At 55.4% G+C, this 27,856-nt stretch overlaps 15 non-coding genes across 15 annotated transcripts; all 15 read right to left on the bottom strand.

Moving 5' to 3' along the window:
- Positions 1-481: 481 nt before the first annotated feature.
- LOC138512864 (U6 spliceosomal RNA) lies at positions 482-588 on the bottom strand. Its single transcript, XR_011281574.1, has one exon. It is a non-coding gene; the product is annotated as a U6 spliceosomal RNA (small nuclear RNA).
- Positions 589-2,331: 1,743 nt separating this feature from the next.
- Positions 2,332-2,438, bottom strand: LOC138512863 (U6 spliceosomal RNA). Its single transcript, XR_011281573.1, has one exon. It is a non-coding gene; the product is annotated as a U6 spliceosomal RNA (small nuclear RNA).
- Positions 2,439-4,186: 1,748 nt separating this feature from the next.
- On the bottom strand, positions 4,187-4,293 carry LOC138512862 (U6 spliceosomal RNA). Its single transcript, XR_011281572.1, has one exon. It is a non-coding gene; the product is annotated as a U6 spliceosomal RNA (small nuclear RNA).
- A 1,749-nt stretch (positions 4,294-6,042) lies between these two features.
- Positions 6,043-6,149, bottom strand: LOC138512861 (U6 spliceosomal RNA). The gene has a single exon (XR_011281571.1). It is a non-coding gene; the product is annotated as a U6 spliceosomal RNA (small nuclear RNA).
- Positions 6,150-7,897: 1,748 nt separating this feature from the next.
- Positions 7,898-8,004, bottom strand: LOC138512860 (U6 spliceosomal RNA). The gene has a single exon (XR_011281570.1). It is a non-coding gene; the product is annotated as a U6 spliceosomal RNA (small nuclear RNA).
- Positions 8,005-9,743: 1,739 nt separating this feature from the next.
- On the bottom strand, positions 9,744-9,850 carry LOC138512859 (U6 spliceosomal RNA). The gene has a single exon (XR_011281569.1). It is a non-coding gene; the product is annotated as a U6 spliceosomal RNA (small nuclear RNA).
- Positions 9,851-11,575: 1,725 nt separating this feature from the next.
- LOC138512858 (U6 spliceosomal RNA) lies at positions 11,576-11,682 on the bottom strand. The gene has a single exon (XR_011281568.1). It is a non-coding gene; the product is annotated as a U6 spliceosomal RNA (small nuclear RNA).
- Positions 11,683-13,425: 1,743 nt separating this feature from the next.
- Positions 13,426-13,532, bottom strand: LOC138512857 (U6 spliceosomal RNA). Its single transcript, XR_011281567.1, has one exon. It is a non-coding gene; the product is annotated as a U6 spliceosomal RNA (small nuclear RNA).
- Positions 13,533-15,280: 1,748 nt separating this feature from the next.
- On the bottom strand, positions 15,281-15,387 carry LOC138512856 (U6 spliceosomal RNA). Its single transcript, XR_011281566.1, has one exon. It is a non-coding gene; the product is annotated as a U6 spliceosomal RNA (small nuclear RNA).
- Positions 15,388-17,136: 1,749 nt separating this feature from the next.
- Positions 17,137-17,243, bottom strand: LOC138512854 (U6 spliceosomal RNA). The gene has a single exon (XR_011281565.1). It is a non-coding gene; the product is annotated as a U6 spliceosomal RNA (small nuclear RNA).
- A 1,743-nt stretch (positions 17,244-18,986) lies between these two features.
- On the bottom strand, positions 18,987-19,093 carry LOC138512853 (U6 spliceosomal RNA). Its single transcript, XR_011281564.1, has one exon. It is a non-coding gene; the product is annotated as a U6 spliceosomal RNA (small nuclear RNA).
- A 1,748-nt stretch (positions 19,094-20,841) lies between these two features.
- LOC138512852 (U6 spliceosomal RNA) lies at positions 20,842-20,948 on the bottom strand. The gene has a single exon (XR_011281563.1). It is a non-coding gene; the product is annotated as a U6 spliceosomal RNA (small nuclear RNA).
- A 1,748-nt stretch (positions 20,949-22,696) lies between these two features.
- LOC138512851 (U6 spliceosomal RNA) lies at positions 22,697-22,803 on the bottom strand. Its single transcript, XR_011281562.1, has one exon. It is a non-coding gene; the product is annotated as a U6 spliceosomal RNA (small nuclear RNA).
- A 1,756-nt stretch (positions 22,804-24,559) lies between these two features.
- On the bottom strand, positions 24,560-24,666 carry LOC138512850 (U6 spliceosomal RNA). The gene has a single exon (XR_011281561.1). It is a non-coding gene; the product is annotated as a U6 spliceosomal RNA (small nuclear RNA).
- A 1,756-nt stretch (positions 24,667-26,422) lies between these two features.
- LOC138512849 (U6 spliceosomal RNA) lies at positions 26,423-26,529 on the bottom strand. The gene has a single exon (XR_011281560.1). It is a non-coding gene; the product is annotated as a U6 spliceosomal RNA (small nuclear RNA).
- Positions 26,530-27,856: the final 1,327 nt, after the last annotated feature.

Raw genomic sequence — 27,856 nt, 5'->3', positions numbered from 1 at the left:
CTGGCGGAATGGGCTCCCAGCAGGCCCTGGCTGACTGGTGATTTGCATACACACAGACACACGCACGCACGCACACTCTCTCTCGTGCTATCTGCTGCCTTTCAGACCCTGCCACCCCTCGCTTGCTTTAAAGGAGCAGTTGGCGAATGACACTGAGCAAAGAATGCACAAGTGGGTAAAGAGATCACACACCTAGAGGCAGCCAGCTCTCATGAAGAGTAGGGCCTAGAAGCAGTGAAGCTTGAGGGGCTGTGCGCTCTTTGCCATGAGCCCCTAGAGGCGGGTCATATAGAAAGCGCTATATAGAAATGAGCAGCCAGCAGAGGACAAGGCAGCCGCTCTCGGTGCAGCACAGCACAGAGAGGATCAAGAGAAACGGGAAGGGCTTCCGCGGCAGCGAGCAAGCACAAGACCAGCACGGGAGCGGGGCCCCTTTTATTCTGTCAATAAAAGGTATTTCTCTCCTGGCACGCACGTGTCTAAAAATATGGAACGCTTCACGAATTTGCGTGTCATCCTTGCGCAGGGGCCATGCTAATCTTCTCTGTATCGTTCCAATTTTAGTATATGTGCTGCCGAAGCGAGCACACACTTGGGGCTGAACTGGCCAGTGTATAAAAGCCAGCGCATCGGCTGCCTATTGACCTAGGTTGACTTGTTATGCTCTAACTTTGGCAAGAAACTGTTTGGTTCTGGGGCCGGTATGGAACCAAGAGGCAAAGACCAACGACCCAAGCTTCCTCGCTGCTGGTTTGGCCCAAAAGGAAAGGTTCCGTGTGCTTGGCTATTGCAATGCAGGAAGAAAGGATCATGGTCCAGGCTGCATGCAAAGTGGCACCTCCCGTCATAATGCCTGGGTGATGGGTGCTGTGTGCCTGGACGCATCACAATAGTCCCACAAGCCAGAGAAAAGCCAGAGGGCCTGTGAGGGTTTGCTTGGGGGGGGCCCTGTTGAGTTCCAGGATAGGCAAGGTGAGGCAGCGGCCTAGTGCGCGGACCCCCGAGAGCCCCGGATTGCTGCTGCCCCCGCCTTCAAGCCAGAGATGCATTTTCAAACCGATGTAAGTTTACGTTTGGCTGCTGGCTTCAGCGACGGTGGCTTCAAAGTCCCGCCGGGTCTGCTTTCCTTTGGTAGGGCCAGGAAGCCTCTTACAACAGGTATTGGCTGCCTGTCGCCTGCTTTTATCAACTGTGCCAGGACGTGAGCCTTGTGTGTTACAAAATCAGGACAGCAGGCATTGCAGCGGCTCCTGCTTCAGAAAGGCACCTTGAAGAACAGCACTAGGAGCTAAGGGAGGGCACCAGGGGTATGGGGGCCAGTGGTGCAATGGATAGGAGTCAGAAGGTTGTGGGTTCCACTGCCATCCGGCTGGGCTCCCAACTCTGTGCTTTGTTTCTTTGAATTACATTTAAATTCCCTTGGCCTTCACTGCTCGCAATAGACTTTTGATTTTATGTGGGGCGGGCCCGGTTGCACAGCAAGGAAACACCAGGCGCCATCTCCAAGCACCACCAGCAGGGGTCCCTCCAGACCGCCCCAACAAGCAGTAGATGATTTCTATGCATGTGTGCGTCCTGTCCTTCAATGGGTGGGGGTTGGCTTGTGTTGGACACAGTCCCAGGGCAGCCCTTCACGTCCCTGATCGGCCACGATCGGCCAGAGACCTCTCTGTGAGCGCCGCAGGTGAGCCTTCTCGGGACCTCAGCAACTGAGGGGCACATTTCCAAATGAGGGAGACATTTCCAGAAAGCGCACCAGGGAACGGCTCGGCCTCTGCTCCGTGGCCTAACCCAGCCTGGTCCTTCTCCAACCATCTGGGAGCTGTCCAAAAGCCGGTGGGCCTGGCGGAATGGGCTCCCAGCAGGCCCTGGCTGACTGATGATTTGCATACACACAGACACACGCACGCACGCACGCACGCACACTCTCTCTCGTGCTATCTGCTGCCTTTCAGACCCTGCCACCCCTCTCTTGCTTTAAAGGAGCAGTTGGCGAATGACACTGAGCAAAGAATGCACAAGTGGGTAAAGAGATCACACACCTAGAGGCAGCCAGCTCTCATGAAGAGTAGGGCCTAGAAGCAGTGAAGCTTGAGGGGCTGTGCGCTCTTTGCCATGAGCCCCTAGAGGCGGGTCATATAGAAAGCGCTATATAGAAATGAGCAGCCAGCAGAGGACAAGGCAGCCGCTCTCGGTGCAGCACAGCACAGAGAGGATCAAGAGAAACGGGAAGGGCTTCCGCGGCAGCGAGCAAGCACAAGACGAGCACGGGAGCGGGGCCCCTTTTATTCTGTCAATAAAAGGTATTTCTCTCCTGGCACGCACGTGTCTAAAAATATGGAACGCTTCACGAATTTGCGTGTCATCCTTGCGCAGGGGCCATGCTAATCTTCTCTGTATCGTTCCAATTTTAGTATATGTGCTGCCGAAGCGAGCACACACTTGGGGCTGAACTGGCCAGTGTATAAAAGCCAGCGCATCGGCTGCCTTTTGACCTAGGTTGACTTGTTATGCTCTAACTTTGGCAAGAAACTGTTTGGTTCTGGGGCCGGTATGGAACCAAGAGGCAAAGACCAACGACCCAAGCTTCCTCGCTGCTGGTTTGGCCCAAAAGGAAAGGTTCCGTGTGCTTGGCTATTGCAATGCAGGAAGAAAGGATCATGGTCCAGGCTGCATGCAAAGTGGCACCTCCCGTCATAATGCCTGGGTGATGGGTGCTGTGTGCCTGGACGCATCACAATAGTCCCACAAGCCAGAGAAAAGCCAGAGGGCCTGTGAGGGTTTGCTTGGGGGGGGCCCTGTTGAGTTCCAGGATAGGCAAGGTGAGGCAGCGGCCTAGTGCGCGGACCCCCGAGAGCCCCGGATTGCTGCTGCCCCCGCCTTCAAGCCAGAGATGCATTTTCAAACCGATGTAAGTTTACGTTTGGCTGCTGGCTTCAGCGACGGTGGCTTCAAAGTCCCGCCGGGTCTGCTTTCCTTTGGTAGGGCCAGGAAGCCTCTTACAACAGGTATTGGCTGCCTGTCGCCTGCTTTTATCAACTGTGCCAGGACGTGAGCCTTGTGTGTTACAAAATCAGGACAGCAGGCATTGCAGCGGCTCCTGCTTCAGAAAGGCACCTTGAAGAACAGCACTAGGAGCTAACGGAGAGCACCAGGGGTATGGGGGCCAGTGGTGCAATGGATAAGGCGCCTGACTAGGAGTCAGAAGGTTGTGGGTTCCACTGCCATCCGGCTGGGCTCCCAACTCTGTGCTTTGTTTCTTTGAATTACATTTAAATTCCCTTGGCCTTCACTGCTCGCAATAGACTTTTGATTTTATGTGGGGCGGGCCCGGTTGCACAGCAAGGAAACACCAGGCGCCATCTTGAAGCACCACCAGTAGGGGTCCCTCCCGACCGCCCCAACAGGCAGCAGATGATTTCTATGCATGTGTGCGTCCAGTCCTTCAATGGGTGGGGGTTGGCTTGTGTTGGACACAGTCCCAGGGCAGCCCTTCACGTCCCTGATCGGCCACGATCGGCCAGAGACCTCTCTATGAGCGCTGCAGGTGAGCCTTCTCGGGACCTCAGCAACTGAGGGGCACATTTCCAAATGAGGGAGACATTTCCAGAAAGCGCACCAGGGAACGGCTCGGCCTCTGCTCCGTGGCCTAACCCAGCCTGGTCCTTCTCCAACCATCTGGGAGCTGTCCAAAAGCCGGTGGGCCTGGCGGAATGGGCTCCCAGCAGGCCCTGGCTGACTGGTGATTTGCATACACACAGAGACACGCACGCACGCACACTCTCTCTCGTGCTATCTGCTGCCTTTCAGATCCTGCCACCCCTCTCTTGCTTTAAAGGAGCAGTTGGCGAATGACACTGAGCAAAGAATGCACAAGTGGGTAAAGAGATCACACACCTAGAGGCAGCCAGCTCTCATGAAGAGTAGGGCCTAGAAGCAGTGAAGCTTGAGGGGCTGTGCGCTCTTTGCCATGAGCCCCTAGAGGCGGGTCATATAGAAAGCGCTATATAGAAATGAGCAGCCAGCAGAGGACAAGGCAGCCGCTCTCGGTGCAGCACAGCACAGAGAGGATCAAGAGAAACGGGAAGGGCTTCCGCGGCAGCGAGCAAGCACAAGACCAGCACGGGAGCGGGGCCCCTTTTATTCTGTCAATAAAAGGTATTTCTCTCCTGGCACGCACGTGTCTAAAAATATGGAACGCTTCACGAATTTGCGTGTCATCCTTGCGCAGGGGCCATGCTAATCTTCTCTGTATCGTTCCAATTTTAGTATATGTGCTGCCGAAGCGAGCACACACTTGGGGCTGAACTGGCCAGTGTATAAAAGCCAGCGCATCGGCTGCCTTTTGACCTAGGTTGACTTGTTATGCTCTAACTTTGGCAAGAAACTGTTTGGTTCTGGGGCCGGTATGGAACCAAGAGGCAAAGACCAACGACCCAAGCTTCCTCGCTGCTGGTTTGGCCCAAAAGGAAAGGTTCCGTGTGCTTGGCTATTGCAATGCAGGAAGAAAGGATCATGGTCCAGGCTGCATGCAAAGTGGCACCTCCCGTCATAATGCCTGGGTGATGGGTGCTGTGTGCCTGGACGCATCACAATAGTCCCACAAGCCAGAGAAAAGCCAGAGGGCCTGTGAGGGTTTGCTTGGGGGGGGGCCCTGTTGAGTTCCAGGATAGGCAAGGTGAGGCAGCGGCCTAGTGCGCGGACCCCCGAGAGCCCCGGATTGCTGCTGCCCCCGCCTTCAAGCCAGAGATGCATTTTCAAACCGATGTAAGTTTACGTTTGGCTGCTGGCTTCAGCGACGGTGGCTTCAAAGTCCCGCCGGGTCTGCTTTCCTTTGGTAGGGCCAGGAAGCCTCTTACAACAGGTATTGGCTGCCTGTCGCCTGCTTTTATCAACTGTGCCAGGACGTGAGCCTTGTGTGTTACAAAATCAGGACAGCAGGCATTGCAGCGGCTCCTGCTTCAGAAAGGCACCTTGAAGAACAGCACTAGGAGCTAACGGAGAGCACCAGGGGTATGGGGGCCAGTGGTGCAATGGATAAGGCGCCTGACTAGGAGTCAGAAGGTTGTGGGTTCCACTGCCATCCGGCTGGGCTCCCAACTCTGTGCTTTGTTTCTTTGAATTACATTTAAATTCCCTTGGCCTTCACTGCTCGCAATAGACTTTTGATTTTATGTGGGGCGGGCCCGGTTGCACAGCAAGGAAACACCAGGCGCCATCTTGAAGCACCACCAGTAGGGGTCCCTCCCGACCGCCCCAACAGGCAGCAGATGATTTCTATGCATGTGTGCGTCCAGTCCTTCAATGGGTGGGGGTTGGCTTGTGTTGGACACAGTCCCAGGGCAGCCCTTCACGTCCCTGATCGGCCACGATCGGCCAGAGACCTCTCTATGAGCGCTGCAGGTGAGCCTTCTCGGGACCTCAGCAACTGAGGGGCACATTTCCAAATGAGGGAGACATTTCCAGAAAGCGCACCAGGGAACGGCTCGGCCTCTGCTCCGTGGCCTAACCCAGCCTGGTCCTTCTCCAACCATCTGGGAGCTGTCCAAAAGCCGGTGGGCCTGGCGGAATGGGCTCCCAGCAGGCCCTGGCTGACTGGTGATTTGCATACACACAGAGACACGCACGCACGCACACTCTCTCTCGTGCTATCTGCTGCCTTTCAGATCCTGCCACCCCTCTCTTGCTTTAAAGGAGCAGTTGGCGAATGACACTGAGCAAAGAATGCACAAGTGGGTAAAGAGATCACACACCTAGAGGCAGCCAGCTCTCATGAAGAGTAGGGCCTAGAAGCAGTGAAGCTTGAGGGGCTGTGCGCTCTTTGCCATGAGCCCCTAGAGGCGGGTCATATAGAAAGCGCTATATAGAAATGAGCAGCCAGCAGAGGACAAGGCAGCCGCTCTCGGTGCAGCACAGCACAGAGAGGATCAAGAGAAACGGGAAGGGCTTCCGCGGCAGCGAGCAAGCACAAGACCAGCACGGGAGCGGGGCCCCTTTTATTCTGTCAATAAAAGGTATTTCTCTCCTGGCACGCACGTGTCTAAAAATATGGAACGCTTCACGAATTTGCGTGTCATCCTTGCGCAGGGGCCATGCTAATCTTCTCTGTATCGTTCCAATTTTAGTATATGTGCTGCCGAAGCGAGCACACACTTGGGGCTGAACTGGCCAGTGTATAAAAGCCAGCGCATCGGCTGCCTTTTGACCTAGGTTGACTTGTTATGCTCTAACTTTGGCAAGAAACTGTTTGGTTCTGGGGCCGGTATGGAACCAAGAGGCAAAGACCAACGACCCAAGCTTCCTCGCTGCTGGTTTGGCCCAAAAGGAAAGGTTCCGTGTGCTTGGCTATTGCAATGCAGGAAGAAAGGATCATGGTCCAGGCTGCATGCAAAGTGGCACCTCCCGTCATAATGCCTGGGTGATGGGTGCTGTGTGCCTGGACGCATCACAATAGTCCCACAAGCCAGAGAAAAGCCAGAGGGCCTGTGAGGGTTTGCTTGGGGGGGGCCCTGTTGAGTTCCAGGATAGGCAAGGTGAGGCAGCGGCCTAGTGCGCGGACCCCCGAGAGCCCCGGATTGCTGCTGCCCCCGCCTTCAAGCCAGAGATGCATTTTCAAACCGATGTAAGTTTACGTTTGGCTGCTGGCTTCAGCGACGGTGGCTTCAAAGTCCCGCCGGGTCTGCTTTCCTTTGGTAGGGCCAGGAAGCCTCTTACAACAGGTATTGGCTGCCTGTCGCCTGCTTTTATCAACTGTGCCAGGACGTGAGCCTTGTGTGTTACAAAATCAGGACAGCAGGCATTGCAGCGGCTCCTGCTTCAGAAAGGCACCTTGAAGAACAGCACTAGGAGCTAACGGAGAGCACCAGGGGTATGGGGGCCAGTGGTGCAATGGATAAGGCGCCTGACTAGGAGTCAGAAGGTTGTGGGTTCCACTGCCATCCGGCTGGGCTCCCAACTCTGTGCTTTGTTTCTTTGAATTACATTTAAATTCCCTTGGCCTTCACTGCTCGCAATAGACTTTTGATTTTATGTGGGGCGGGCCCGGTTGCACAGCAAGGAAACACCAGGCGCCATCTTGAAGCACCACCAGTAGGGGTCCCTCCCGACCGCCCCAACAGGCAGCAGATGATTTCTATGCATGTGTGCGTCCAGTCCTTCAATGGGTGGGGGTTGGCTTGTGTTGGACACAGTCCCAGGGCAGCCCTTCACGTCCCTGATCGGCCACGATCGGCCAGAGACCTCTCTATGAGCGCTGCAGGTGAGCCTTCTCGGGACCTCAGCAACTGAGGGGCACATTTCCAAATGAGGGAGACATTTCCAGAAAGCGCACCAGGGAACGGCTCGGCCTCTGCTCCGTGGCCTAACCCAGCCTGGTCCTTCTCCAACCATCTGGGAGCTGTCCAAAAGCCGGTGGGCCTGGCGGAATGGGCTCCCAGCAGGCCCTGGCTGACTGGTGATTTGCATACACACAGAGACACGCACGCACGCACACTCTCTCTCGTGCTATCTGCTGCCTTTCAGATCCTGCCACCCCTCTCTTGCTTTAAAGGAGCAGTTGGCGAATGACACTGAGCAAAGAATGCACAAGTGGGTAAAGAGATCACACACCTAGAGGCAGCCAGCTCTCATGAAGAGTAGGGCCTAGAAGCAGTGAAGCTTGAGGGGCTGTGCGCTCTTTGCCATGAGCCCCTAGAGGCGGGTCATATAGAAAGCGCTATATAGAAATGAGCAGCCAGCAGAGGACAAGGCAGCCGCTCTCGGTGCAGCACAGCACAGAGAGGATCAAGAGAAACGGGAAGGGCTTCCGCGGCAGCGAGCAAGCACAAGACCAGCACGGGAGCGGGGCCCCTTTTATTCTGTCAATAAAAGGTATTTCTCTCCTGGCACGCACGTGTCTAAAAATATGGAACGCTTCACGAATTTGCGTGTCATCCTTGCGCAGGGGCCATGCTAATCTTCTCTGTATCGTTCCAATTTTAGTATATGTGCTGCCGAAGCGAGCACACACTTGGGGCTGAACTGGCCAGTGTATAAAAGCCAGCGCATCGGCTGCCTTTTGACCTAGGTTGACTTGTTATGCTCTAACTTTGGCAAGAAACTGTTTGGTTCTGGGGCCGGTATGGAACCAAGAGGCAAAGACCAACGACCCAAGCTTCCTCGCTGCTGGTTTGGCCCAAAAGGAAAGGTTCCGTGTGCTTGGCTATTGCAATGCAGGAAGAAAGGATCATGGTCCAGGCTGCATGCAAAGTGGCACCTCCCGTCATAATGCCTGGGTGATGGGTGCTGTGTGCCTGGACGCATCACAATAGTCCCACAAGCCAGAGAAAAGCCAGAGGGCCTGTGAGGGTTTGCTTGGGGGGGGCCCTGTTGAGTTCCAGGATAGGCAAGGTGAGGCAGCGGCCTAGTGCGCGGACCCCCGAGAGCCCCGGATTGCTGCTGCCCCCGCCTTCAAGCCAGAGATGCATTTTCAAACCGATGTAAGTTTACGTTTGGCTGCTGGCTTCAGCGACGGTGGCTTCAAAGTCCCGCCGGGTCTGCTTTCCTTTGGTAGGGCCAGGAAGCCTCTTACAACAGGTATTGGCTGCCTGTCGCCTGCTTTTATCAACTGTGCCAGGACGTGAGCCTTGTGTGTTACAAAATCAGGACAGCAGGCATTGCAGCGGCTCCTGCTTCAGAAAGGCACCTTGAAGAACAGCACTAGGAGCTAACGGAGGGCACCAGAGGTATGGGGGCCAGTGGTGCAATGGATAAGGCGCCTGACTATTGAGTCAGAAGGTTGTGGGTTCCACTGCCATCCGGCTGGGCTCCCAACTCTGTGCTTTGTTTCTTTGAATTACATTTAAATTCCCTTGGCCTTCACTGCTCGCAATAGACTTTTGATTTTATGTGGGGCGGGCCCGGTTGCACAGCAAGGAAACACCAGGCGCCATCTCCAAGCACCACCAGCAGGGGGCCCTCCAGACCGCCCCAACAAGCAGCAGATGATTTCTATGCATGTGTGCGTCCTGTCCTTCAATGGGTGGGGGTTGGCTTGTGTTGGACACAGTCCCAGGGCAGCCCTTCACGTCCCTGATCGGCCAGAGACCTCTCTGTGAGCGCCGCAGGCGAGCCTTCTCGGGACCTCAGCAACTGAGGGGCACATTTCCAAATGAGGGAGACATTTCCAGAAAGCGCACCAGGGAACGGCTCGGCCTCTGCTTCGTGGCCTAACCCAGCCTGGTCCTTCTCCAACCATCTGGGAGCTGTCCAAAAGCCGGTGGGCCTGGCGGAATGGGCTCCCAGCAGGCCCTGGCTGACTGGTGATTTGCATACACACAGACACACGCACGCACGCACACTCTCTCTCGTGCTATCTGCTGCCTTTCAGACCCTGCCACCCCTCGCTTGCTTTAAAGGAGCAGTTGGCGAATGACACTGAGCAAAGAATGCACAAGTGGGTAAAGAGATCACACACCTAGAGGCAGCCAGCTCTCATGAAGAGTAGGGCCTAGAAGCAGTGAAGCTTGAGGGGCTGTGCGCTCTTTGCCATGAGCCCCTAGAGGCGGGTCATATAGAAAGCGCTATATAGAAATGAGCAGCCAGCAGAGGACAAGGCAGCCGCTCTCGGTGCAGCACAGCACAGAGAGGATCAAGAGAAACGGGAAGGGCTTCCGCGGCAGCGAGCAAGCACAAGACCAGCACGGGAGCGGGGCCCCTTTTATTCTGTCAATAAAAGGTATTTCTCTCCTGGCACGCACGTGTCTAAAAATATGGAACGCTTCACGAATTTGCGTGTCATCCTTGCGCAGGGGCCATGCTAATCTTCTCTGTATCGTTCCAATTTTAGTATATGTGCTGCCGAAGCGAGCACACACTTGGGGCTGAACTGGCCAGTGTATAAAAGCCAGCGCATCGGCTGCCTATTGACCTAGGTTGACTTGTTATGCTCTAACTTTGGCAAGAAACTGTTTGGTTCTGGGGCCGGTATGGAACCAAGAGGCAAAGACCAACGACCCAAGCTTCCTCGCTGCTGGTTTGGCCCAAAAGGAAAGGTTCCGTGTGCTTGGCTATTGCAATGCAGGAAGAAAGGATCATGGTCCAGGCTGCATGCAAAGTGGCACCTCCCGTCATAATGCCTGGGTGATGGGTGCTGTGTGCCTGGACGCATCACAATAGTCCCACAAGCCAGAGAAAAGCCAGAGGGCCTGTGAGGGTTTGCTTGGGGGGGGCCCTGTTGAGTTCCAGGATAGGCAAGGTGAGGCAGCGGCCTAGTGCGCGGACCCCCGAGAGCCCCGGATTGCTGCTGCCCCCGCCTTCAAGCCAGAGATGCATTTTCAAACCGATGTAAGTTTACGTTTGGCTGCTGGCTTCAGCGACGGTGGCTTCAAAGTCCCGCCGGGTCTGCTTTCCTTTGGTAGGGCCAGGAAGCCTCTTACAACAGGTATTGGCTGCCTGTCGCCTGCTTTTATCAACTGTGCCAGGACGTGAGCCTTGTGTGTTACAAAATCAGGACAGCAGGCATTGCAGCGGCTCCTGCTTCAGAAAGGCACCTTGAAGAACAGCACTAGGAGCTAAGGGAGGGCACCAGGGGTATGGGGGCCAGTGGTGCAATGGATAGGAGTCAGAAGGTTGTGGGTTCCACTGCCATCCGGCTGGGCTCCCAACTCTGTGCTTTGTTTCTTTGAATTACATTTAAATTCCCTTGGCCTTCACTGCTCGCAATAGACTTTTGATTTTATGTGGGGCGGGCCCGGTTGCACAGCAAGGAAACACCAGGCGCCATCTCCAAGCACCACCAGCAGGGGGCCCTCCAGACCGCCCCAACAAGCAGCAGATGATTTCTATGCATGTGTGCGTCCTGTCCTTCAATGGGTGGGGGTTGGCTTGTGTTGGACACAGTCCCAGGGCAGCCCTTCACGTCCCTGATCGGCCAGAGACCTCTCTGTGAGCGCCGCAGGCGAGCCTTCTCGGGACCTCAGCAACTGAGGGGCACATTTCCAAATGAGGGAGACATTTCCAGAAAGCGCACCAGGGAACGGCTCGGCCTCTGCTTCGTGGCCTAACCCAGCCTGGTCCTTCTCCAACCATCTGGGAGCTGTCCAAAAGCCGGTGGGCCTGGCGGAATGGGCTCCCAGCAGGCCCTGGCTGACTGGTGATTTGCATACACACAGACACACGCACGCACGCACACTCTCTCTCGTGCTATCTGCTGCCTTTCAGACCCTGCCACCCCTCGCTTGCTTTAAAGGAGCAGTTGGCGAATGACACTGAGCAAAGAATGCACAAGTGGGTAAAGAGATCACACACCTAGAGGCAGCCAGCTCTCATGAAGAGTAGGGCCTAGAAGCAGTGAAGCTTGAGGGGCTGTGCGCTCTTTGCCATGAGCCCCTAGAGGCGGGTCATATAGAAAGCGCTATATAGAAATGAGCAGCCAGCAGAGGACAAGGCAGCCGCTCTCGGTGCAGCACAGCACAGAGAGGATCAAGAGAAACGGGAAGGGCTTCCGCGGCAGCGAGCAAGCACAAGACCAGCACGGGAGCGGGGCCCCTTTTATTCTGTCAATAAAAGGTATTTCTCTCCTGGCACGCACGTGTCTAAAAATATGGAACGCTTCACGAATTTGCGTGTCATCCTTGCGCAGGGGCCATGCTAATCTTCTCTGTATCGTTCCAATTTTAGTATATGTGCTGCCGAAGCGAGCACACACTTGGGGCTGAACTGGCCAGTGTATAAAAGCCAGCGCATCGGCTGCCTATTGACCTAGGTTGACTTGTTATGCTCTAACTTTGGCAAGAAACTGTTTGGTTCTGGGGCCGGTATGGAACCAAGAGGCAAAGACCAACGACCCAAGCTTCCTCGCTGCTGGTTTGGCCCAAAAGGAAAGGTTCCGTGTGCTTGGCTATTGCAATGCAGGAAGAAAGGATCATGGTCCAGGCTGCATGCAAAGTGGCACCTCCCGTCATAATGCCTGGGTGATGGGTGCTGTGTGCCTGGACGCATCACAATAGTCCCACAAGCCAGAGAAAAGCCAGAGGGCCTGTGAGGGTTTGCTTGGGGGGGGCCCTGTTGAGTTCCAGGATAGGCAAGGTGAGGCAGCGGCCTAGTGCGCGGACCCCCGAGAGCCCCGGATTGCTGCTGCCCCCGCCTTCAAGCCAGAGATGCATTTTCAAACCGATGTAAGTTTACGTTTGGCTGCTGGCTTCAGCGACGGTGGCTTCAAAGTCCCGCCGGGTCTGCTTTCCTTTGGTAGGGCCAGGAAGCCTCTTACAACAGGTATTGGCTGCCTGTCGCCTGCTTTTATCAACTGTGCCAGGACGTGAGCCTTGTGTGTTACAAAATCAGGACAGCAGGCATTGCAGCGGCTCCTGCTTCAGAAAGGCACCTTGAAGAACAGCACTAGGAGCTAAGGGAGGGCACCAGGGGTATGGGGGCCAGTGGTGCAATGGATAGGAGTCAGAAGGTTGTGGGTTCCACTGCCATCCGGCTGGGCTCCCAACTCTGTGCTTTGTTTCTTTGAATTACATTTAAATTCCCTTGGCCTTCACTGCTCGCAATAGACTTTTGATTTTATGTGGGGCGGGCCCGGTTGCACAGCAAGGAAACACCAGGCGCCATCTCCAAGCACCACCAGCAGGGGTCCCTCCAGACCGCCCCAACAAGCAGTAGATGATTTCTATGCATGTGTGCGTCCTGTCCTTCAATGGGTGGGGGTTGGCTTGTGTTGGACACAGTCCCAGGGCAGCCCTTCACGTCCCTGATCGGCCACGATCGGCCAGAGACCTCTCTGTGAGCGCCGCAGGTGAGCCTTCTCGGGACCTCAGCAACTGAGGGGCACATTTCCAAATGAGGGAGACATTTCCAGAAAGCGCACCAGGGAACGGCTCGGCCTCTGCTCCGTGGCCTAACCCAGCCTGGTCCTTCTCCAACCATCTGGGAGCTGTCCAAAAGCCGGTGGGCCTGGCGGAATGGGCTCCCAGCAGGCCCTGGCTGACTGATGATTTGCATACACACAGACACACGCACGCACGCACGCACGCACACTCTCTCTCGTGCTATCTGCTGCCTTTCAGACCCTGCCACCCCTCTCTTGCTTTAAAGGAGCAGTTGGCGAATGACACTGAGCAAAGAATGCACAAGTGGGTAAAGAGATCACACACCTAGAGGCAGCCAGCTCTCATGAAGAGTAGGGCCTAGAAGCAGTGAAGCTTGAGGGGCTGTGCGCTCTTTGCCATGAGCCCCTAGAGGCGGGTCATATAGAAAGCGCTATATAGAAATGAGCAGCCAGCAGAGGACAAGGCAGCCGCTCTCGGTGCAGCACAGCACAGAGAGGATCAAGAGAAACGGGAAGGGCTTCCGCGGCAGCGAGCAAGCACAAGACGAGCACGGGAGCGGGGCCCCTTTTATTCTGTCAATAAAAGGTATTTCTCTCCTGGCACGCACGTGTCTAAAAATATGGAACGCTTCACGAATTTGCGTGTCATCCTTGCGCAGGGGCCATGCTAATCTTCTCTGTATCGTTCCAATTTTAGTATATGTGCTGCCGAAGCGAGCACACACTTGGGGCTGAACTGGCCAGTGTATAAAAGCCAGCGCATCGGCTGCCTTTTGACCTAGGTTGACTTGTTATGCTCTAACTTTGGCAAGAAACTGTTTGGTTCTGGGGCCGGTATGGAACCAAGAGGCAAAGACCAACGACCCAAGCTTCCTCGCTGCTGGTTTGGCCCAAAAGGAAAGGTTCCGTGTGCTTGGCTATTGCAATGCAGGAAGAAAGGATCATGGTCCAGGCTGCATGCAAAGTGGCACCTCCCGTCATAATGCCTGGGTGATGGGTGCTGTGTGCCTGGACGCATCACAATAGTCCCACAAGCCAGAGAAAAGCCAGAGGGCCTGTGAGGGTTTGCTTGGGGGGGGCCCTGTTGAGTTCCAGGATAGGCAAGGTGAGGCAGCGGCCTAGTGCGCGGACCCCCGAGAGCCCCGGATTGCTGCTGCCCCCGCCTTCAAGCCAGAGATGCATTTTCAAACCGATGTAAGTTTACGTTTGGCTGCTGGCTTCAGCGACGGTGGCTTCAAAGTCCCGCCGGGTCTGCTTTCCTTTGGTAGGGCCAGGAAGCCTCTTACAACAGGTATTGGCTGCCTGTCGCCTGCTTTTATCAACTGTGCCAGGACGTGAGCCTTGTGTGTTACAAAATCAGGACAGCAGGCATTGCAGCGGCTCCTGCTTCAGAAAGGCACCTTGAAGAACAGCACTAGGAGCTAACGGAGAGCACCAGGGGTATGGGGGCCAGTGGTGCAATGGATAAGGCGCCTGACTAGGAGTCAGAAGGTTGTGGGTTCCACTGCCATCCGGCTGGGCTCCCAACTCTGTGCTTTGTTTCTTTGAATTACATTTAAATTCCCTTGGCCTTCACTGCTCGCAATAGACTTTTGATTTTATGTGGGGCGGGCCCGGTTGCACAGCAAGGAAACACCAGGCGCCATCTTGAAGCACCACCAGTAGGGGTCCCTCCCGACCGCCCCAACAGGCAGCAGATGATTTCTATGCATGTGTGCGTCCAGTCCTTCAATGGGTGGGGGTTGGCTTGTGTTGGACACAGTCCCAGGGCAGCCCTTCACGTCCCTGATCGGCCACGATCGGCCAGAGACCTCTCTATGAGCGCTGCAGGTGAGCCTTCTCGGGACCTCAGCAACTGAGGGGCACATTTCCAAATGAGGGAGACATTTCCAGAAAGCGCACCAGGGAACGGCTCGGCCTCTGCTCCGTGGCCTAACCCAGCCTGGTCCTTCTCCAACCATCTGGGAGCTGTCCAAAAGCCGGTGGGCCTGGCGGAATGGGCTCCCAGCAGGCCCTGGCTGACTGGTGATTTGCATACACACAGAGACACGCACGCACGCACACTCTCTCTCGTGCTATCTGCTGCCTTTCAGATCCTGCCACCCCTCTCTTGCTTTAAAGGAGCAGTTGGCGAATGACACTGAGCAAAGAATGCACAAGTGGGTAAAGAGATCACACACCTAGAGGCAGCCAGCTCTCATGAAGAGTAGGGCCTAGAAGCAGTGAAGCTTGAGGGGCTGTGCGCTCTTTGCCATGAGCCCCTAGAGGCGGGTCATATAGAAAGCGCTATATAGAAATGAGCAGCCAGCAGAGGACAAGGCAGCCGCTCTCGGTGCAGCACAGCACAGAGAGGATCAAGAGAAACGGGAAGGGCTTCCGCGGCAGCGAGCAAGCACAAGACCAGCACGGGAGCGGGGCCCCTTTTATTCTGTCAATAAAAGGTATTTCTCTCCTGGCACGCACGTGTCTAAAAATATGGAACGCTTCACGAATTTGCGTGTCATCCTTGCGCAGGGGCCATGCTAATCTTCTCTGTATCGTTCCAATTTTAGTATATGTGCTGCCGAAGCGAGCACACACTTGGGGCTGAACTGGCCAGTGTATAAAAGCCAGCGCATCGGCTGCCTTTTGACCTAGGTTGACTTGTTATGCTCTAACTTTGGCAAGAAACTGTTTGGTTCTGGGGCCGGTATGGAACCAAGAGGCAAAGACCAACGACCCAAGCTTCCTCGCTGCTGGTTTGGCCCAAAAGGAAAGGTTCCGTGTGCTTGGCTATTGCAATGCAGGAAGAAAGGATCATGGTCCAGGCTGCATGCAAAGTGGCACCTCCCGTCATAATGCCTGGGTGATGGGTGCTGTGTGCCTGGACGCATCACAATAGTCCCACAAGCCAGAGAAAAGCCAGAGGGCCTGTGAGGGTTTGCTTGGGGGGGGGCCCTGTTGAGTTCCAGGATAGGCAAGGTGAGGCAGCGGCCTAGTGCGCGGACCCCCGAGAGCCCCGGATTGCTGCTGCCCCCGCCTTCAAGCCAGAGATGCATTTTCAAACCGATGTAAGTTTACGTTTGGCTGCTGGCTTCAGCGACGGTGGCTTCAAAGTCCCGCCGGGTCTGCTTTCCTTTGGTAGGGCCAGGAAGCCTCTTACAACAGGTATTGGCTGCCTGTCGCCTGCTTTTATCAACTGTGCCAGGACGTGAGCCTTGTGTGTTACAAAATCAGGACAGCAGGCATTGCAGCGGCTCCTGCTTCAGAAAGGCACCTTGAAGAACAGCACTAGGAGCTAACGGAGAGCACCAGGGGTATGGGGGCCAGTGGTGCAATGGATAAGGCGCCTGACTAGGAGTCAGAAGGTTGTGGGTTCCACTGCCATCCGGCTGGGCTCCCAACTCTGTGCTTTGTTTCTTTGAATTACATTTAAATTCCCTTGGCCTTCACTGCTCGCAATAGACTTTTGATTTTATGTGGGGCGGGCCCGGTTGCACAGCAAGGAAACACCAGGCGCCATCTTGAAGCACCACCAGTAGGGGTCCCTCCCGACCGCCCCAACAGGCAGCAGATGATTTCTATGCATGTGTGCGTCCAGTCCTTCAATGGGTGGGGGTTGGCTTGTGTTGGACACAGTCCCAGGGCAGCCCTTCACGTCCCTGATCGGCCACGATCGGCCAGAGACCTCTCTATGAGCGCTGCAGGTGAGCCTTCTCGGGACCTCAGCAACTGAGGGGCACATTTCCAAATGAGGGAGACATTTCCAGAAAGCGCACCAGGGAACGGCTCGGCCTCTGCTCCGTGGCCTAACCCAGCCTGGTCCTTCTCCAACCATCTGGGAGCTGTCCAAAAGCCGGTGGGCCTGGCGGAATGGGCTCCCAGCAGGCCCTGGCTGACTGGTGATTTGCATACACACAGAGACACGCACGCACGCACACTCTCTCTCGTGCTATCTGCTGCCTTTCAGATCCTGCCACCCCTCTCTTGCTTTAAAGGAGCAGTTGGCGAATGACACTGAGCAAAGAATGCACAAGTGGGTAAAGAGATCACACACCTAGAGGCAGCCAGCTCTCATGAAGAGTAGGGCCTAGAAGCAGTGAAGCTTGAGGGGCTGTGCGCTCTTTGCCATGAGCCCCTAGAGGCGGGTCATATAGAAAGCGCTATATAGAAATGAGCAGCCAGCAGAGGACAAGGCAGCCGCTCTCGGTGCAGCACAGCACAGAGAGGATCAAGAGAAACGGGAAGGGCTTCCGCGGCAGCGAGCAAGCACAAGACCAGCACGGGAGCGGGGCCCCTTTTATTCTGTCAATAAAAGGTATTTCTCTCCTGGCACGCACGTGTCTAAAAATATGGAACGCTTCACGAATTTGCGTGTCATCCTTGCGCAGGGGCCATGCTAATCTTCTCTGTATCGTTCCAATTTTAGTATATGTGCTGCCGAAGCGAGCACACACTTGGGGCTGAACTGGCCAGTGTATAAAAGCCAGCGCATCGGCTGCCTTTTGACCTAGGTTGACTTGTTATGCTCTAACTTTGGCAAGAAACTGTTTGGTTCTGGGGCCGGTATGGAACCAAGAGGCAAAGACCAACGACCCAAGCTTCCTCGCTGCTGGTTTGGCCCAAAAGGAAAGGTTCCGTGTGCTTGGCTATTGCAATGCAGGAAGAAAGGATCATGGTCCAGGCTGCATGCAAAGTGGCACCTCCCGTCATAATGCCTGGGTGATGGGTGCTGTGTGCCTGGACGCATCACAATAGTCCCACAAGCCAGAGAAAAGCCAGAGGGCCTGTGAGGGTTTGCTTGGGGGGGGCCCTGTTGAGTTCCAGGATAGGCAAGGTGAGGCAGCGGCCTAGTGCGCGGACCCCCGAGAGCCCCGGATTGCTGCTGCCCCCGCCTTCAAGCCAGAGATGCATTTTCAAACCGATGTAAGTTTACGTTTGGCTGCTGGCTTCAGCGACGGTGGCTTCAAAGTCCCGCCGGGTCTGCTTTCCTTTGGTAGGGCCAGGAAGCCTCTTACAACAGGTATTGGCTGCCTGTCGCCTGCTTTTATCAACTGTGCCAGGACGTGAGCCTTGTGTGTTACAAAATCAGGACAGCAGGCATTGCAGCGGCTCCTGCTTCAGAAAGGCACCTTGAAGAACAGCACTAGGAGCTAAGGGAGGGCACCAGGGGTATGGGGGCCAGTGGTGCAATGGATAGGAGTCAGAAGGTTGTGGGTTCCACTGCCATCCGGCTGGGCTCCCAACTCTGTGCTTTGTTTCTTTGAATTACATTTAAATTCCCTTGGCCTTCACTGCTCGCAATAGACTTTTGATTTTATGTGGGGCGGGCCCGGTTGCACAGCAAGGAAACACCAGGCGCCATCTCCAAGCACCACCAGCAGGGGTCCCTCCAGACCGCCCCAACAAGCAGTAGATGATTTCTATGCATGTGTGCGTCCTGTCCTTCAATGGGTGGGGGTTGGCTTGTGTTGGACACAGTCCCAGGGCAGCCCTTCACGTCCCTGATCGGCCACGATCGGCCAGAGACCTCTCTGTGAGCGCCGCAGGTGAGCCTTCTCGGGACCTCAGCAACTGAGGGGCACATTTCCAAATGAGGGAGACATTTCCAGAAAGCGCACCAGGGAACGGCTCGGCCTCTGCTCCGTGGCCTAACCCAGCCTGGTCCTTCTCCAACCATCTGGGAGCTGTCCAAAAGCCGGTGGGCCTGGCGGAATGGGCTCCCAGCAGGCCCTGGCTGACTGATGATTTGCATACACACAGACACACGCACGCACGCACGCACGCACACTCTCTCTCGTGCTATCTGCTGCCTTTCAGACCCTGCCACCCCTCTCTTGCTTTAAAGGAGCAGTTGGCGAATGACACTGAGCAAAGAATGCACAAGTGGGTAAAGAGATCACACACCTAGAGGCAGCCAGCTCTCATGAAGAGTAGGGCCTAGAAGCAGTGAAGCTTGAGGGGCTGTGCGCTCTTTGCCATGAGCCCCTAGAGGCGGGTCATATAGAAAGCGCTATATAGAAATGAGCAGCCAGCAGAGGACAAGGCAGCCGCTCTCGGTGCAGCACAGCACAGAGAGGATCAAGAGAAACGGGAAGGGCTTCCGCGGCAGCGAGCAAGCACAAGACGAGCACGGGAGCGGGGCCCCTTTTATTCTGTCAATAAAAGGTATTTCTCTCCTGGCACGCACGTGTCTAAAAATATGGAACGCTTCACGAATTTGCGTGTCATCCTTGCGCAGGGGCCATGCTAATCTTCTCTGTATCGTTCCAATTTTAGTATATGTGCTGCCGAAGCGAGCACACACTTGGGGCTGAACTGGCCAGTGTATAAAAGCCAGCGCATCGGCTGCCTTTTGACCTAGGTTGACTTGTTATGCTCTAACTTTGGCAAGAAACTGTTTGGTTCTGGGGCCGGTATGGAACCAAGAGGCAAAGACCAACGACCCAAGCTTCCTCGCTGCTGGTTTGGCCCAAAAGGAAAGGTTCCGTGTGCTTGGCTATTGCAATGCAGGAAGAAAGGATCATGGTCCAGGCTGCATGCAAAGTGGCACCTCCCGTCATAATGCCTGGGTGATGGGTGCTGTGTGCCTGGACGCATCACAATAGTCCCACAAGCCAGAGAAAAGCCAGAGGGCCTGTGAGGGTTTGCTTGGGGGGGGCCCTGTTGAGTTCCAGGATAGGCAAGGTGAGGCAGCGGCCTAGTGCGCGGACCCCCGAGAGCCCCGGATTGCTGCTGCCCCCGCCTTCAAGCCAGAGATGCATTTTCAAACCGATGTAAGTTTACGTTTGGCTGCTGGCTTCAGCGACGGTGGCTTCAAAGTCCCGCCGGGTCTGCTTTCCTTTGGTAGGGCCAGGAAGCCTCTTACAACAGGTATTGGCTGCCTGTCGCCTGCTTTTATCAACTGTGCCAGGACGTGAGCCTTGTGTGTTACAAAATCAGGACAGCAGGCATTGCAGCGGCTCCTGCTTCAGAAAGGCACCTTGAAGAACAGCACTAGGAGCTAACGGAGAGCACCAGGGGTATGGGGGCCAGTGGTGCAATGGATAAGGCGCCTGACTAGGAGTCAGAAGGTTGTGGGTTCCACTGCCATCCGGCTGGGCTCCCAACTCTGTGCTTTGTTTCTTTGAATTACATTTAAATTCCCTTGGCCTTCACTGCTCGCAATAGACTTTTGATTTTATGTGGGGCGGGCCCGGTTGCACAGCAAGGAAACACCAGGCGCCATCTTGAAGCACCACCAGTAGGGGTCCCTCCCGACCGCCCCAACAGGCAGCAGATGATTTCTATGCATGTGTGCGTCCAGTCCTTCAATGGGTGGGGGTTGGCTTGTGTTGGACACAGTCCCAGGGCAGCCCTTCACGTCCCTGATCGGCCACGATCGGCCAGAGACCTCTCTATGAGCGCTGCAGGTGAGCCTTCTCGGGACCTCAGCAACTGAGGGGCACATTTCCAAATGAGGGAGACATTTCCAGAAAGCGCACCAGGGAACGGCTCGGCCTCTGCTCCGTGGCCTAACCCAGCCTGGTCCTTCTCCAACCATCTGGGAGCTGTCCAAAAGCCGGTGGGCCTGGCGGAATGGGCTCCCAGCAGGCCCTGGCTGACTGGTGATTTGCATACACACAGAGACACGCACGCACGCACACTCTCTCTCGTGCTATCTGCTGCCTTTCAGATCCTGCCACCCCTCTCTTGCTTTAAAGGAGCAGTTGGCGAATGACACTGAGCAAAGAATGCACAAGTGGGTAAAGAGATCACACACCTAGAGGCAGCCAGCTCTCATGAAGAGTAGGGCCTAGAAGCAGTGAAGCTTGAGGGGCTGTGCGCTCTTTGCCATGAGCCCCTAGAGGCGGGTCATATAGAAAGCGCTATATAGAAATGAGCAGCCAGCAGAGGACAAGGCAGCCGCTCTCGGTGCAGCACAGCACAGAGAGGATCAAGAGAAACGGGAAGGGCTTCCGCGGCAGCGAGCAAGCACAAGACCAGCACGGGAGCGGGGCCCCTTTTATTCTGTCAATAAAAGGTATTTCTCTCCTGGCACGCACGTGTCTAAAAATATGGAACGCTTCACGAATTTGCGTGTCATCCTTGCGCAGGGGCCATGCTAATCTTCTCTGTATCGTTCCAATTTTAGTATATGTGCTGCCGAAGCGAGCACACACTTGGGGCTGAACTGGCCAGTGTATAAAAGCCAGCGCATCGGCTGCCTTTTGACCTAGGTTGACTTGTTATGCTCTAACTTTGGCAAGAAACTGTTTGGTTCTGGGGCCGGTATGGAACCAAGAGGCAAAGACCAACGACCCAAGCTTCCTCGCTGCTGGTTTGGCCCAAAAGGAAAGGTTCCGTGTGCTTGGCTATTGCAATGCAGGAAGAAAGGATCATGGTCCAGGCTGCATGCAAAGTGGCACCTCCCGTCATAATGCCTGGGTGATGGGTGCTGTGTGCCTGGACGCATCACAATAGTCCCACAAGCCAGAGAAAAGCCAGAGGGCCTGTGAGGGTTTGCTTGGGGGGGGCCCTGTTGAGTTCCAGGATAGGCAAGGTGAGGCAGCGGCCTAGTGCGCGGACCCCCGAGAGCCCCGGATTGCTGCTGCCCCCGCCTTCAAGCCAGAGATGCATTTTCAAACCGATGTAAGTTTACGTTTGGCTGCTGGCTTCAGCGACGGTGGCTTCAAAGTCCCGCCGGGTCTGCTTTCCTTTGGTAGGGCCAGGAAGCCTCTTACAACAGGTATTGGCTGCCTGTCGCCTGCTTTTATCAACTGTGCCAGGACGTGAGCCTTGTGTGTTACAAAATCAGGACAGCAGGCATTGCAGCGGCTCCTGCTTCAGAAAGGCACCTTGAAGAACAGCACTAGGAGCTAACGGAGAGCACCAGGGGTATGGGGGCCAGTGGTGCAATGGATAAGGCGCCTGACTAGGAGTCAGAAGGTTGTGGGTTCCACTGCCATCCGGCTGGGCTCCCAACTCTGTGCTTTGTTTCTTTGAATTACATTTAAATTCCCTTGGCCTTCACTGCTCGCAATAGACTTTTGATTTTATGTGGGGCGGGCCCGGTTGCACAGCAAGGAAACACCAGGCGCCATCTTGAAGCACCACCAGTAGGGGTCCCTCCCGACCGCCCCAACAGGCAGCAGATGATTTCTATGCATGTGTGCGTCCAGTCCTTCAATGGGTGGGGGTTGGCTTGTGTTGGACACAGTCCCAGGGCAGCCCTTCACGTCCCTGATCGGCCACGATCGGCCAGAGACCTCTCTATGAGCGCTGCAGGTGAGCCTTCTCGGGACCTCAGCAACTGAGGGGCACATTTCCAAATGAGGGAGACATTTCCAGAAAGCGCACCAGGGAACGGCTCGGCCTCTGCTCCGTGGCCTAACCCAGCCTGGTCCTTCTCCAACCATCTGGGAGCTGTCCAAAAGCCGGTGGGCCTGGCGGAATGGGCTCCCAGCAGGCCCTGGCTGACTGGTGATTTGCATACACACAGAGACACGCACGCACGCACACTCTCTCTCGTGCTATCTGCTGCCTTTCAGATCCTGCCACCCCTCTCTTGCTTTAAAGGAGCAGTTGGCGAATGACACTGAGCAAAGAATGCACAAGTGGGTAAAGAGATCACACACCTAGAGGCAGCCAGCTCTCATGAAGAGTAGGGCCTAGAAGCAGTGAAGCTTGAGGGGCTGTGCGCTCTTTGCCATGAGCCCCTAGAGGCGGGTCATATAGAAAGCGCTATATAGAAATGAGCAGCCAGCAGAGGACAAGGCAGCCGCTCTCGGTGCAGCACAGCACAGAGAGGATCAAGAGAAACGGGAAGGGCTTCCGCGGCAGCGAGCAAGCACAAGACCAGCACGGGAGCGGGGCCCCTTTTATTCTGTCAATAAAAGGTATTTCTCTCCTGGCACGCACGTGTCTAAAAATATGGAACGCTTCACGAATTTGCGTGTCATCCTTGCGCAGGGGCCATGCTAATCTTCTCTGTATCGTTCCAATTTTAGTATATGTGCTGCCGAAGCGAGCACACACTTGGGGCTGAACTGGCCAGTGTATAAAAGCCAGCGCATCGGCTGCCTTTTGACCTAGGTTGACTTGTTATGCTCTAACTTTGGCAAGAAACTGTTTGGTTCTGGGGCCGGTATGGAACCAAGAGGCAAAGACCAACGACCCAAGCTTCCTCGCTGCTGGTTTGGCCCAAAAGGAAAGGTTCCGTGTGCTTGGCTATTGCAATGCAGGAAGAAAGGATCATGGTCCAGGCTGCATGCAAAGTGGCACCTCCCGTCATAATGCCTGGGTGATGGGTGCTGTGTGCCTGGACGCATCACAATAGTCCCACAAGCCAGAGAAAAGCCAGAGGGCCTGTGAGGGTTTGCTTGGGGGGGGCCCTGTTGAGTTCCAGGATAGGCAAGGTGAGGCAGCGGCCTAGTGCGCGGACCCCCGAGAGCCCCGGATTGCTGCTGCCCCCGCCTTCAAGCCAGAGATGCATTTTCAAACCGATGTAAGTTTACGTTTGGCTGCTGGCTTCAGCGACGGTGGCTTCAAAGTCCCGCCGGGTCTGCTTTCCTTTGGTAGGGCCAGGAAGCCTCTTACAACAGGTATTGGCTGCCTGTCGCCTGCTTTTATCAACTGTGCCAGGACGTGAGCCTTGTGTGTTACAAAATCAGGACAGCAGGCATTGCAGCGGCTCCTGCTTCAGAAAGGCACCTTGAAGAACAGCACTAGGAGCTAACGGAGAGCACCAGGGGTATGGGGGCCAGTGGTGCAATGGATAAGGCGCCTGACTAGGAGTCAGAAGGTTGTGGGTTCCACTGCCATCCGGCTGGGCTCCCAACTCTGTGCTTTGTTTCTTTGAATTACATTTAAATTCCCTTGGCCTTCACTGCTCGCAATAGACTTTTGATTTTATGTGGGGCGGGCCCGGTTGCACAGCAAGGAAACACCAGGCGCCATCTTGAAGCACCACCAGTAGGGGTCCCTCCCGACCGCCCCAACAGGCAGCAGATGATTTCTATGCATGTGTGCGTCCAGTCCTTCAATGGGTGGGGGTTGGCTTGTGTTGGACACAGTCCCAGGGCAGCCCTTCACGTCCCTGATCGGCCACGATCGGCCAGAGACCTCTCTATGAGCGCTGCAGGTGAGCCTTCTCGGGACCTCAGCAACTGAGGGGCACATTTCCAAATGAGGGAGACATTTCCAGAAAGCGCACCAGGGAACGGCTCGGCCTCTGCTCCGTGGCCTAACCCAGCCTGGTCCTTCTCCAACCATCTGGGAGCTGTCCAAAAGCCGGTGGGCCTGGCGGAATGGGCTCCCAGCAGGCCCTGGCTGACTGATGATTTGCATACACACAGACACACGCACGCACGCACGCACGCACACTCTCTCTCGTGCTATCTGCTGCCTTTCAGACCCTGCCACCCCTCTCTTGCTTTAAAGGAGCAGTTGGCGAATGACACTGAGCAAAGAATGCACAAGTGGGTAAAGAGATCACACACCTAGAGGCAGCCAGCTCTCATGAAGAGTAGGGCCTAGAAGCAGTGAAGCTTGAGGGGCTGTGCGCTCTTTGCCATGAGCCCCTAGAGGCGGGTCATATAGAAAGCGCTATATAGAAATGAGCAGCCAGCAGAGGACAAGGCAGCCGCTCTCGGTGCAGCACAGCACAGAGAGGATCAAGAGAAACGGGAAGGGCTTCCGCGGCAGCGAGCAAGCACAAGACGAGCACGGGAGCGGGGCCCCTTTTATTCTGTCAATAAAAGGTATTTCTCTCCTGGCACGCACGTGTCTAAAAATATGGAACGCTTCACGAATTTGCGTGTCATCCTTGCGCAGGGGCCATGCTAATCTTCTCTGTATCGTTCCAATTTTAGTATATGTGCTGCCGAAGCGAGCACACACTTGGGGCTGAACTGGCCAGTGTATAAAAGCCAGCGCATCGGCTGCCTTTTGACCTAGGTTGACTTGTTATGCTCTAACTTTGGCAAGAAACTGTTTGGTTCTGGGGCCGGTATGGAACCAAGAGGCAAAGACCAACGACCCAAGCTTCCTCGCTGCTGGTTTGGCCCAAAAGGAAAGGTTCCGTGTGCTTGGCTATTGCAATGCAGGAAGAAAGGATCATGGTCCAGGCTGCATGCAAAGTGGCACCTCCCGTCATAATGCCTGGGTGATGGGTGCTGTGTGCCTGGACGCATCACAATAGTCCCACAAGCCAGAGAAAAGCCAGAGGGCCTGTGAGGGTTTGCTTGGGGGGGGCCCTGTTGAGTTCCAGGATAGGCAAGGTGAGGCAGCGGCCTAGTGCGCGGACCCCCGAGAGCCCCGGATTGCTGCTGCCCCCGCCTTCAAGCCAGAGATGCATTTTCAAACCGATGTAAGTTTACGTTTGGCTGCTGGCTTCAGCGACGGTGGCTTCAAAGTCCCGCCGGGTCTGCTTTCCTTTGGTAGGGCCAGGAAGCCTCTTACAACAGGTATTGGCTGCCTGTCGCCTGCTTTTATCAACTGTGCCAGGACGTGAGCCTTGTGTGTTACAAAATCAGGACAGCAGGCATTGCAGCGGCTCCTGCTTCAGAAAGGCACCTTGAAGAACAGCACTAGGAGCTAACGGAGAGCACCAGGGGTATGGGGGCCAGTGGTGCAATGGATAAGGCGCCTGACTAGGAGTCAGAAGGTTGTGGGTTCCACTGCCATCCGGCTGGGCTCCCAACTCTGTGCTTTGTTTCTTTGAATTACATTTAAATTCCCTTGGCCTTCACTGCTCGCAATAGACTTTTGATTTTATGTGGGGCGGGCCCGGTTGCACAGCAAGGAAACACCAGGCGCCATCTTGAAGCACCACCAGTAGGGGTCCCTCCCGACCGCCCCAACAGGCAGCAGATGATTTCTATGCATGTGTGCGTCCAGTCCTTCAATGGGTGGGGGTTGGCTTGTGTTGGACACAGTCCCAGGGCAGCCCTTCACGTCCCTGATCGGCCACGATCGGCCAGAGACCTCTCTATGAGCGCTGCAGGTGAGCCTTCTCGGGACCTCAGCAACTGAGGGGCACATTTCCAAATGAGGGAGACATTTCCAGAAAGCGCACCAGGGAACGGCTCGGCCTCTGCTCCGTGGCCTAACCCAGCCTGGTCCTTCTCCAACCATCTGGGAGCTGTCCAAAAGCCGGTGGGCCTGGCGGAATGGGCTCCCAGCAGGCCCTGGCTGACTGATGATTTGCATACACACAGACACACGCACGCACGCACGCACGCACACTCTCTCTCGTGCTATCTGCTGCCTTTCAGACCCTGCCACCCCTCTCTTGCTTTAAAGGAGCAGTTGGCGAATGACACTGAGCAAAGAATGCACAAGTGGGTAAAGAGATCACACACCTAGAGGCAGCCAGCTCTCATGAAGAGTAGGGCCTAGAAGCAGTGAAGCTTGAGGGGCTGTGCGCTCTTTGCCATGAGCCCCTAGAGGCGGGTCATATAGAAAGCGCTATATAGAAATGAGCAGCCAGCAGAGGACAAGGCAGCCGCTCTCGGTGCAGCACAGCACAGAGAGGATCAAGAGAAACGGGAAGGGCTTCCGCGGCAGCGAGCAAGCACAAGACGAGCACGGGAGCGGGGCCCCTTTTATTCTGTCAATAAAAGGTATTTCTCTCCTGGCACGCACGTGTCTAAAAATATGGAACGCTTCACGAATTTGCGTGTCATCCTTGCGCAGGGGCCATGCTAATCTTCTCTGTATCGTTCCAATTTTAGTATATGTGCTGCCGAAGCGAGCACACACTTGGGGCTGAACTGGCCAGTGTATAAAAGCCAGCGCATCGGCTGCCTTTTGACCTAGGTTGACTTGTTATGCTCTAACTTTGGCAAGAAACTGTTTGGTTCTGGGGCCGGTATGGAACCAAGAGGCAAAGACCAACGACCCAAGCTTCCTCGCTGCTGGTTTGGCCCAAAAGGAAAGGTTCCGTGTGCTTGGCTATTGCAATGCAGGAAGAAAGGATCATGGTCCAGGCTGCATGCAAAGTGGCACCTCCCGTCATAATGCCTGGGTGATGGGTGCTGTGTGCCTGGACGCATCACAATAGTCCCACAAGCCAGAGAAAAGCCAGAGGGCCTGTGAGGGTTTGCTTGGGGGGGGCCCTGTTGAGTTCCAGGATAGGCAAGGTGAGGCAGCGGCCTAGTGCGCGGACCCCCGAGAGCCCCGGATTGCTGCTGCCCCCGCCTTCAAGCCAGAGATGCATTTTCAAACCGATGTAAGTTTACGTTTGGCTGCTGGCTTCAGCGACGGTGGCTTCAAAGTCCCGCCGGGTCTGCTTTCCTTTGGTAGGGCCAGGAAGCCTCTTACAACAGGTATTGGCTGCCTGTCGCCTGCTTTTATCAACTGTGCCAGGACGTGAGCCTTGTGTGTTACAAAATCAGGACAGCAGGCATTGCAGCGGCTCCTGCTTCAGAAAGGCACCTTGAAGAACAGCACTAGGAGCTAACGGAGAGCACCAGGGGTATGGGGGCCAGTGGTGCAATGGATAAGGCGCCTGACTAGGAGTCAGAAGGTTGTGGGTTCCACTGCCATCCGGCTGGGCTCCCAACTCTGTGCTTTGTTTCTTTGAATTACATTTAAATTCCCTTGGCCTTCACTGCTCGCAATAGACTTTTGATTTTATGTGGGGCGGGCCCGGTTGCACAGCAAGGAAACACCAGGCGCCATCTTGAAGCACCACCAGTAGGGGTCCCTCCCGACCGCCCCAACAGGCAGCAGATGATTTCTATGCATGTGTGCGTCCAGTCCTTCAATGGGTGGGGGTTGGCTTGTGTTGGACACAGTCCCAGGGCAGCCCTTCACGTCCCTGATCGGCCACGATCGGCCAGAGACCTCTCTATGAGCGCTGCAGGTGAGCCTTCTCGGGACCTCAGCAACTGAGGGGCACATTTCCAAATGAGGGAGACATTTCCAGAAAGCGCACCAGGGAACGGCTCGGCCTCTGCTCCGTGGCCTAACCCAGCCTGGTCCTTCTCCAACCATCTGGGAGCTGTCCAAAAGCCGGTGGGCCTGGCGGAATGGGCTCCCAGCAGGCCCTGGCTGACTGGTGATTTGCATACACACAGAGAC

This window comes from Ambystoma mexicanum, chromosome 6p (genome assembly GCF_040938575.1).
Source record: "Ambystoma mexicanum isolate Mex_15411 chromosome 6p, UKY_AmexF1_1, whole genome shotgun sequence".
Taxonomy (NCBI): Eukaryota; Metazoa; Chordata; class Amphibia; order Caudata; family Ambystomatidae; genus Ambystoma; species Ambystoma mexicanum.
This window is presented reverse-complemented; position numbering and strand designations above follow the sequence as displayed.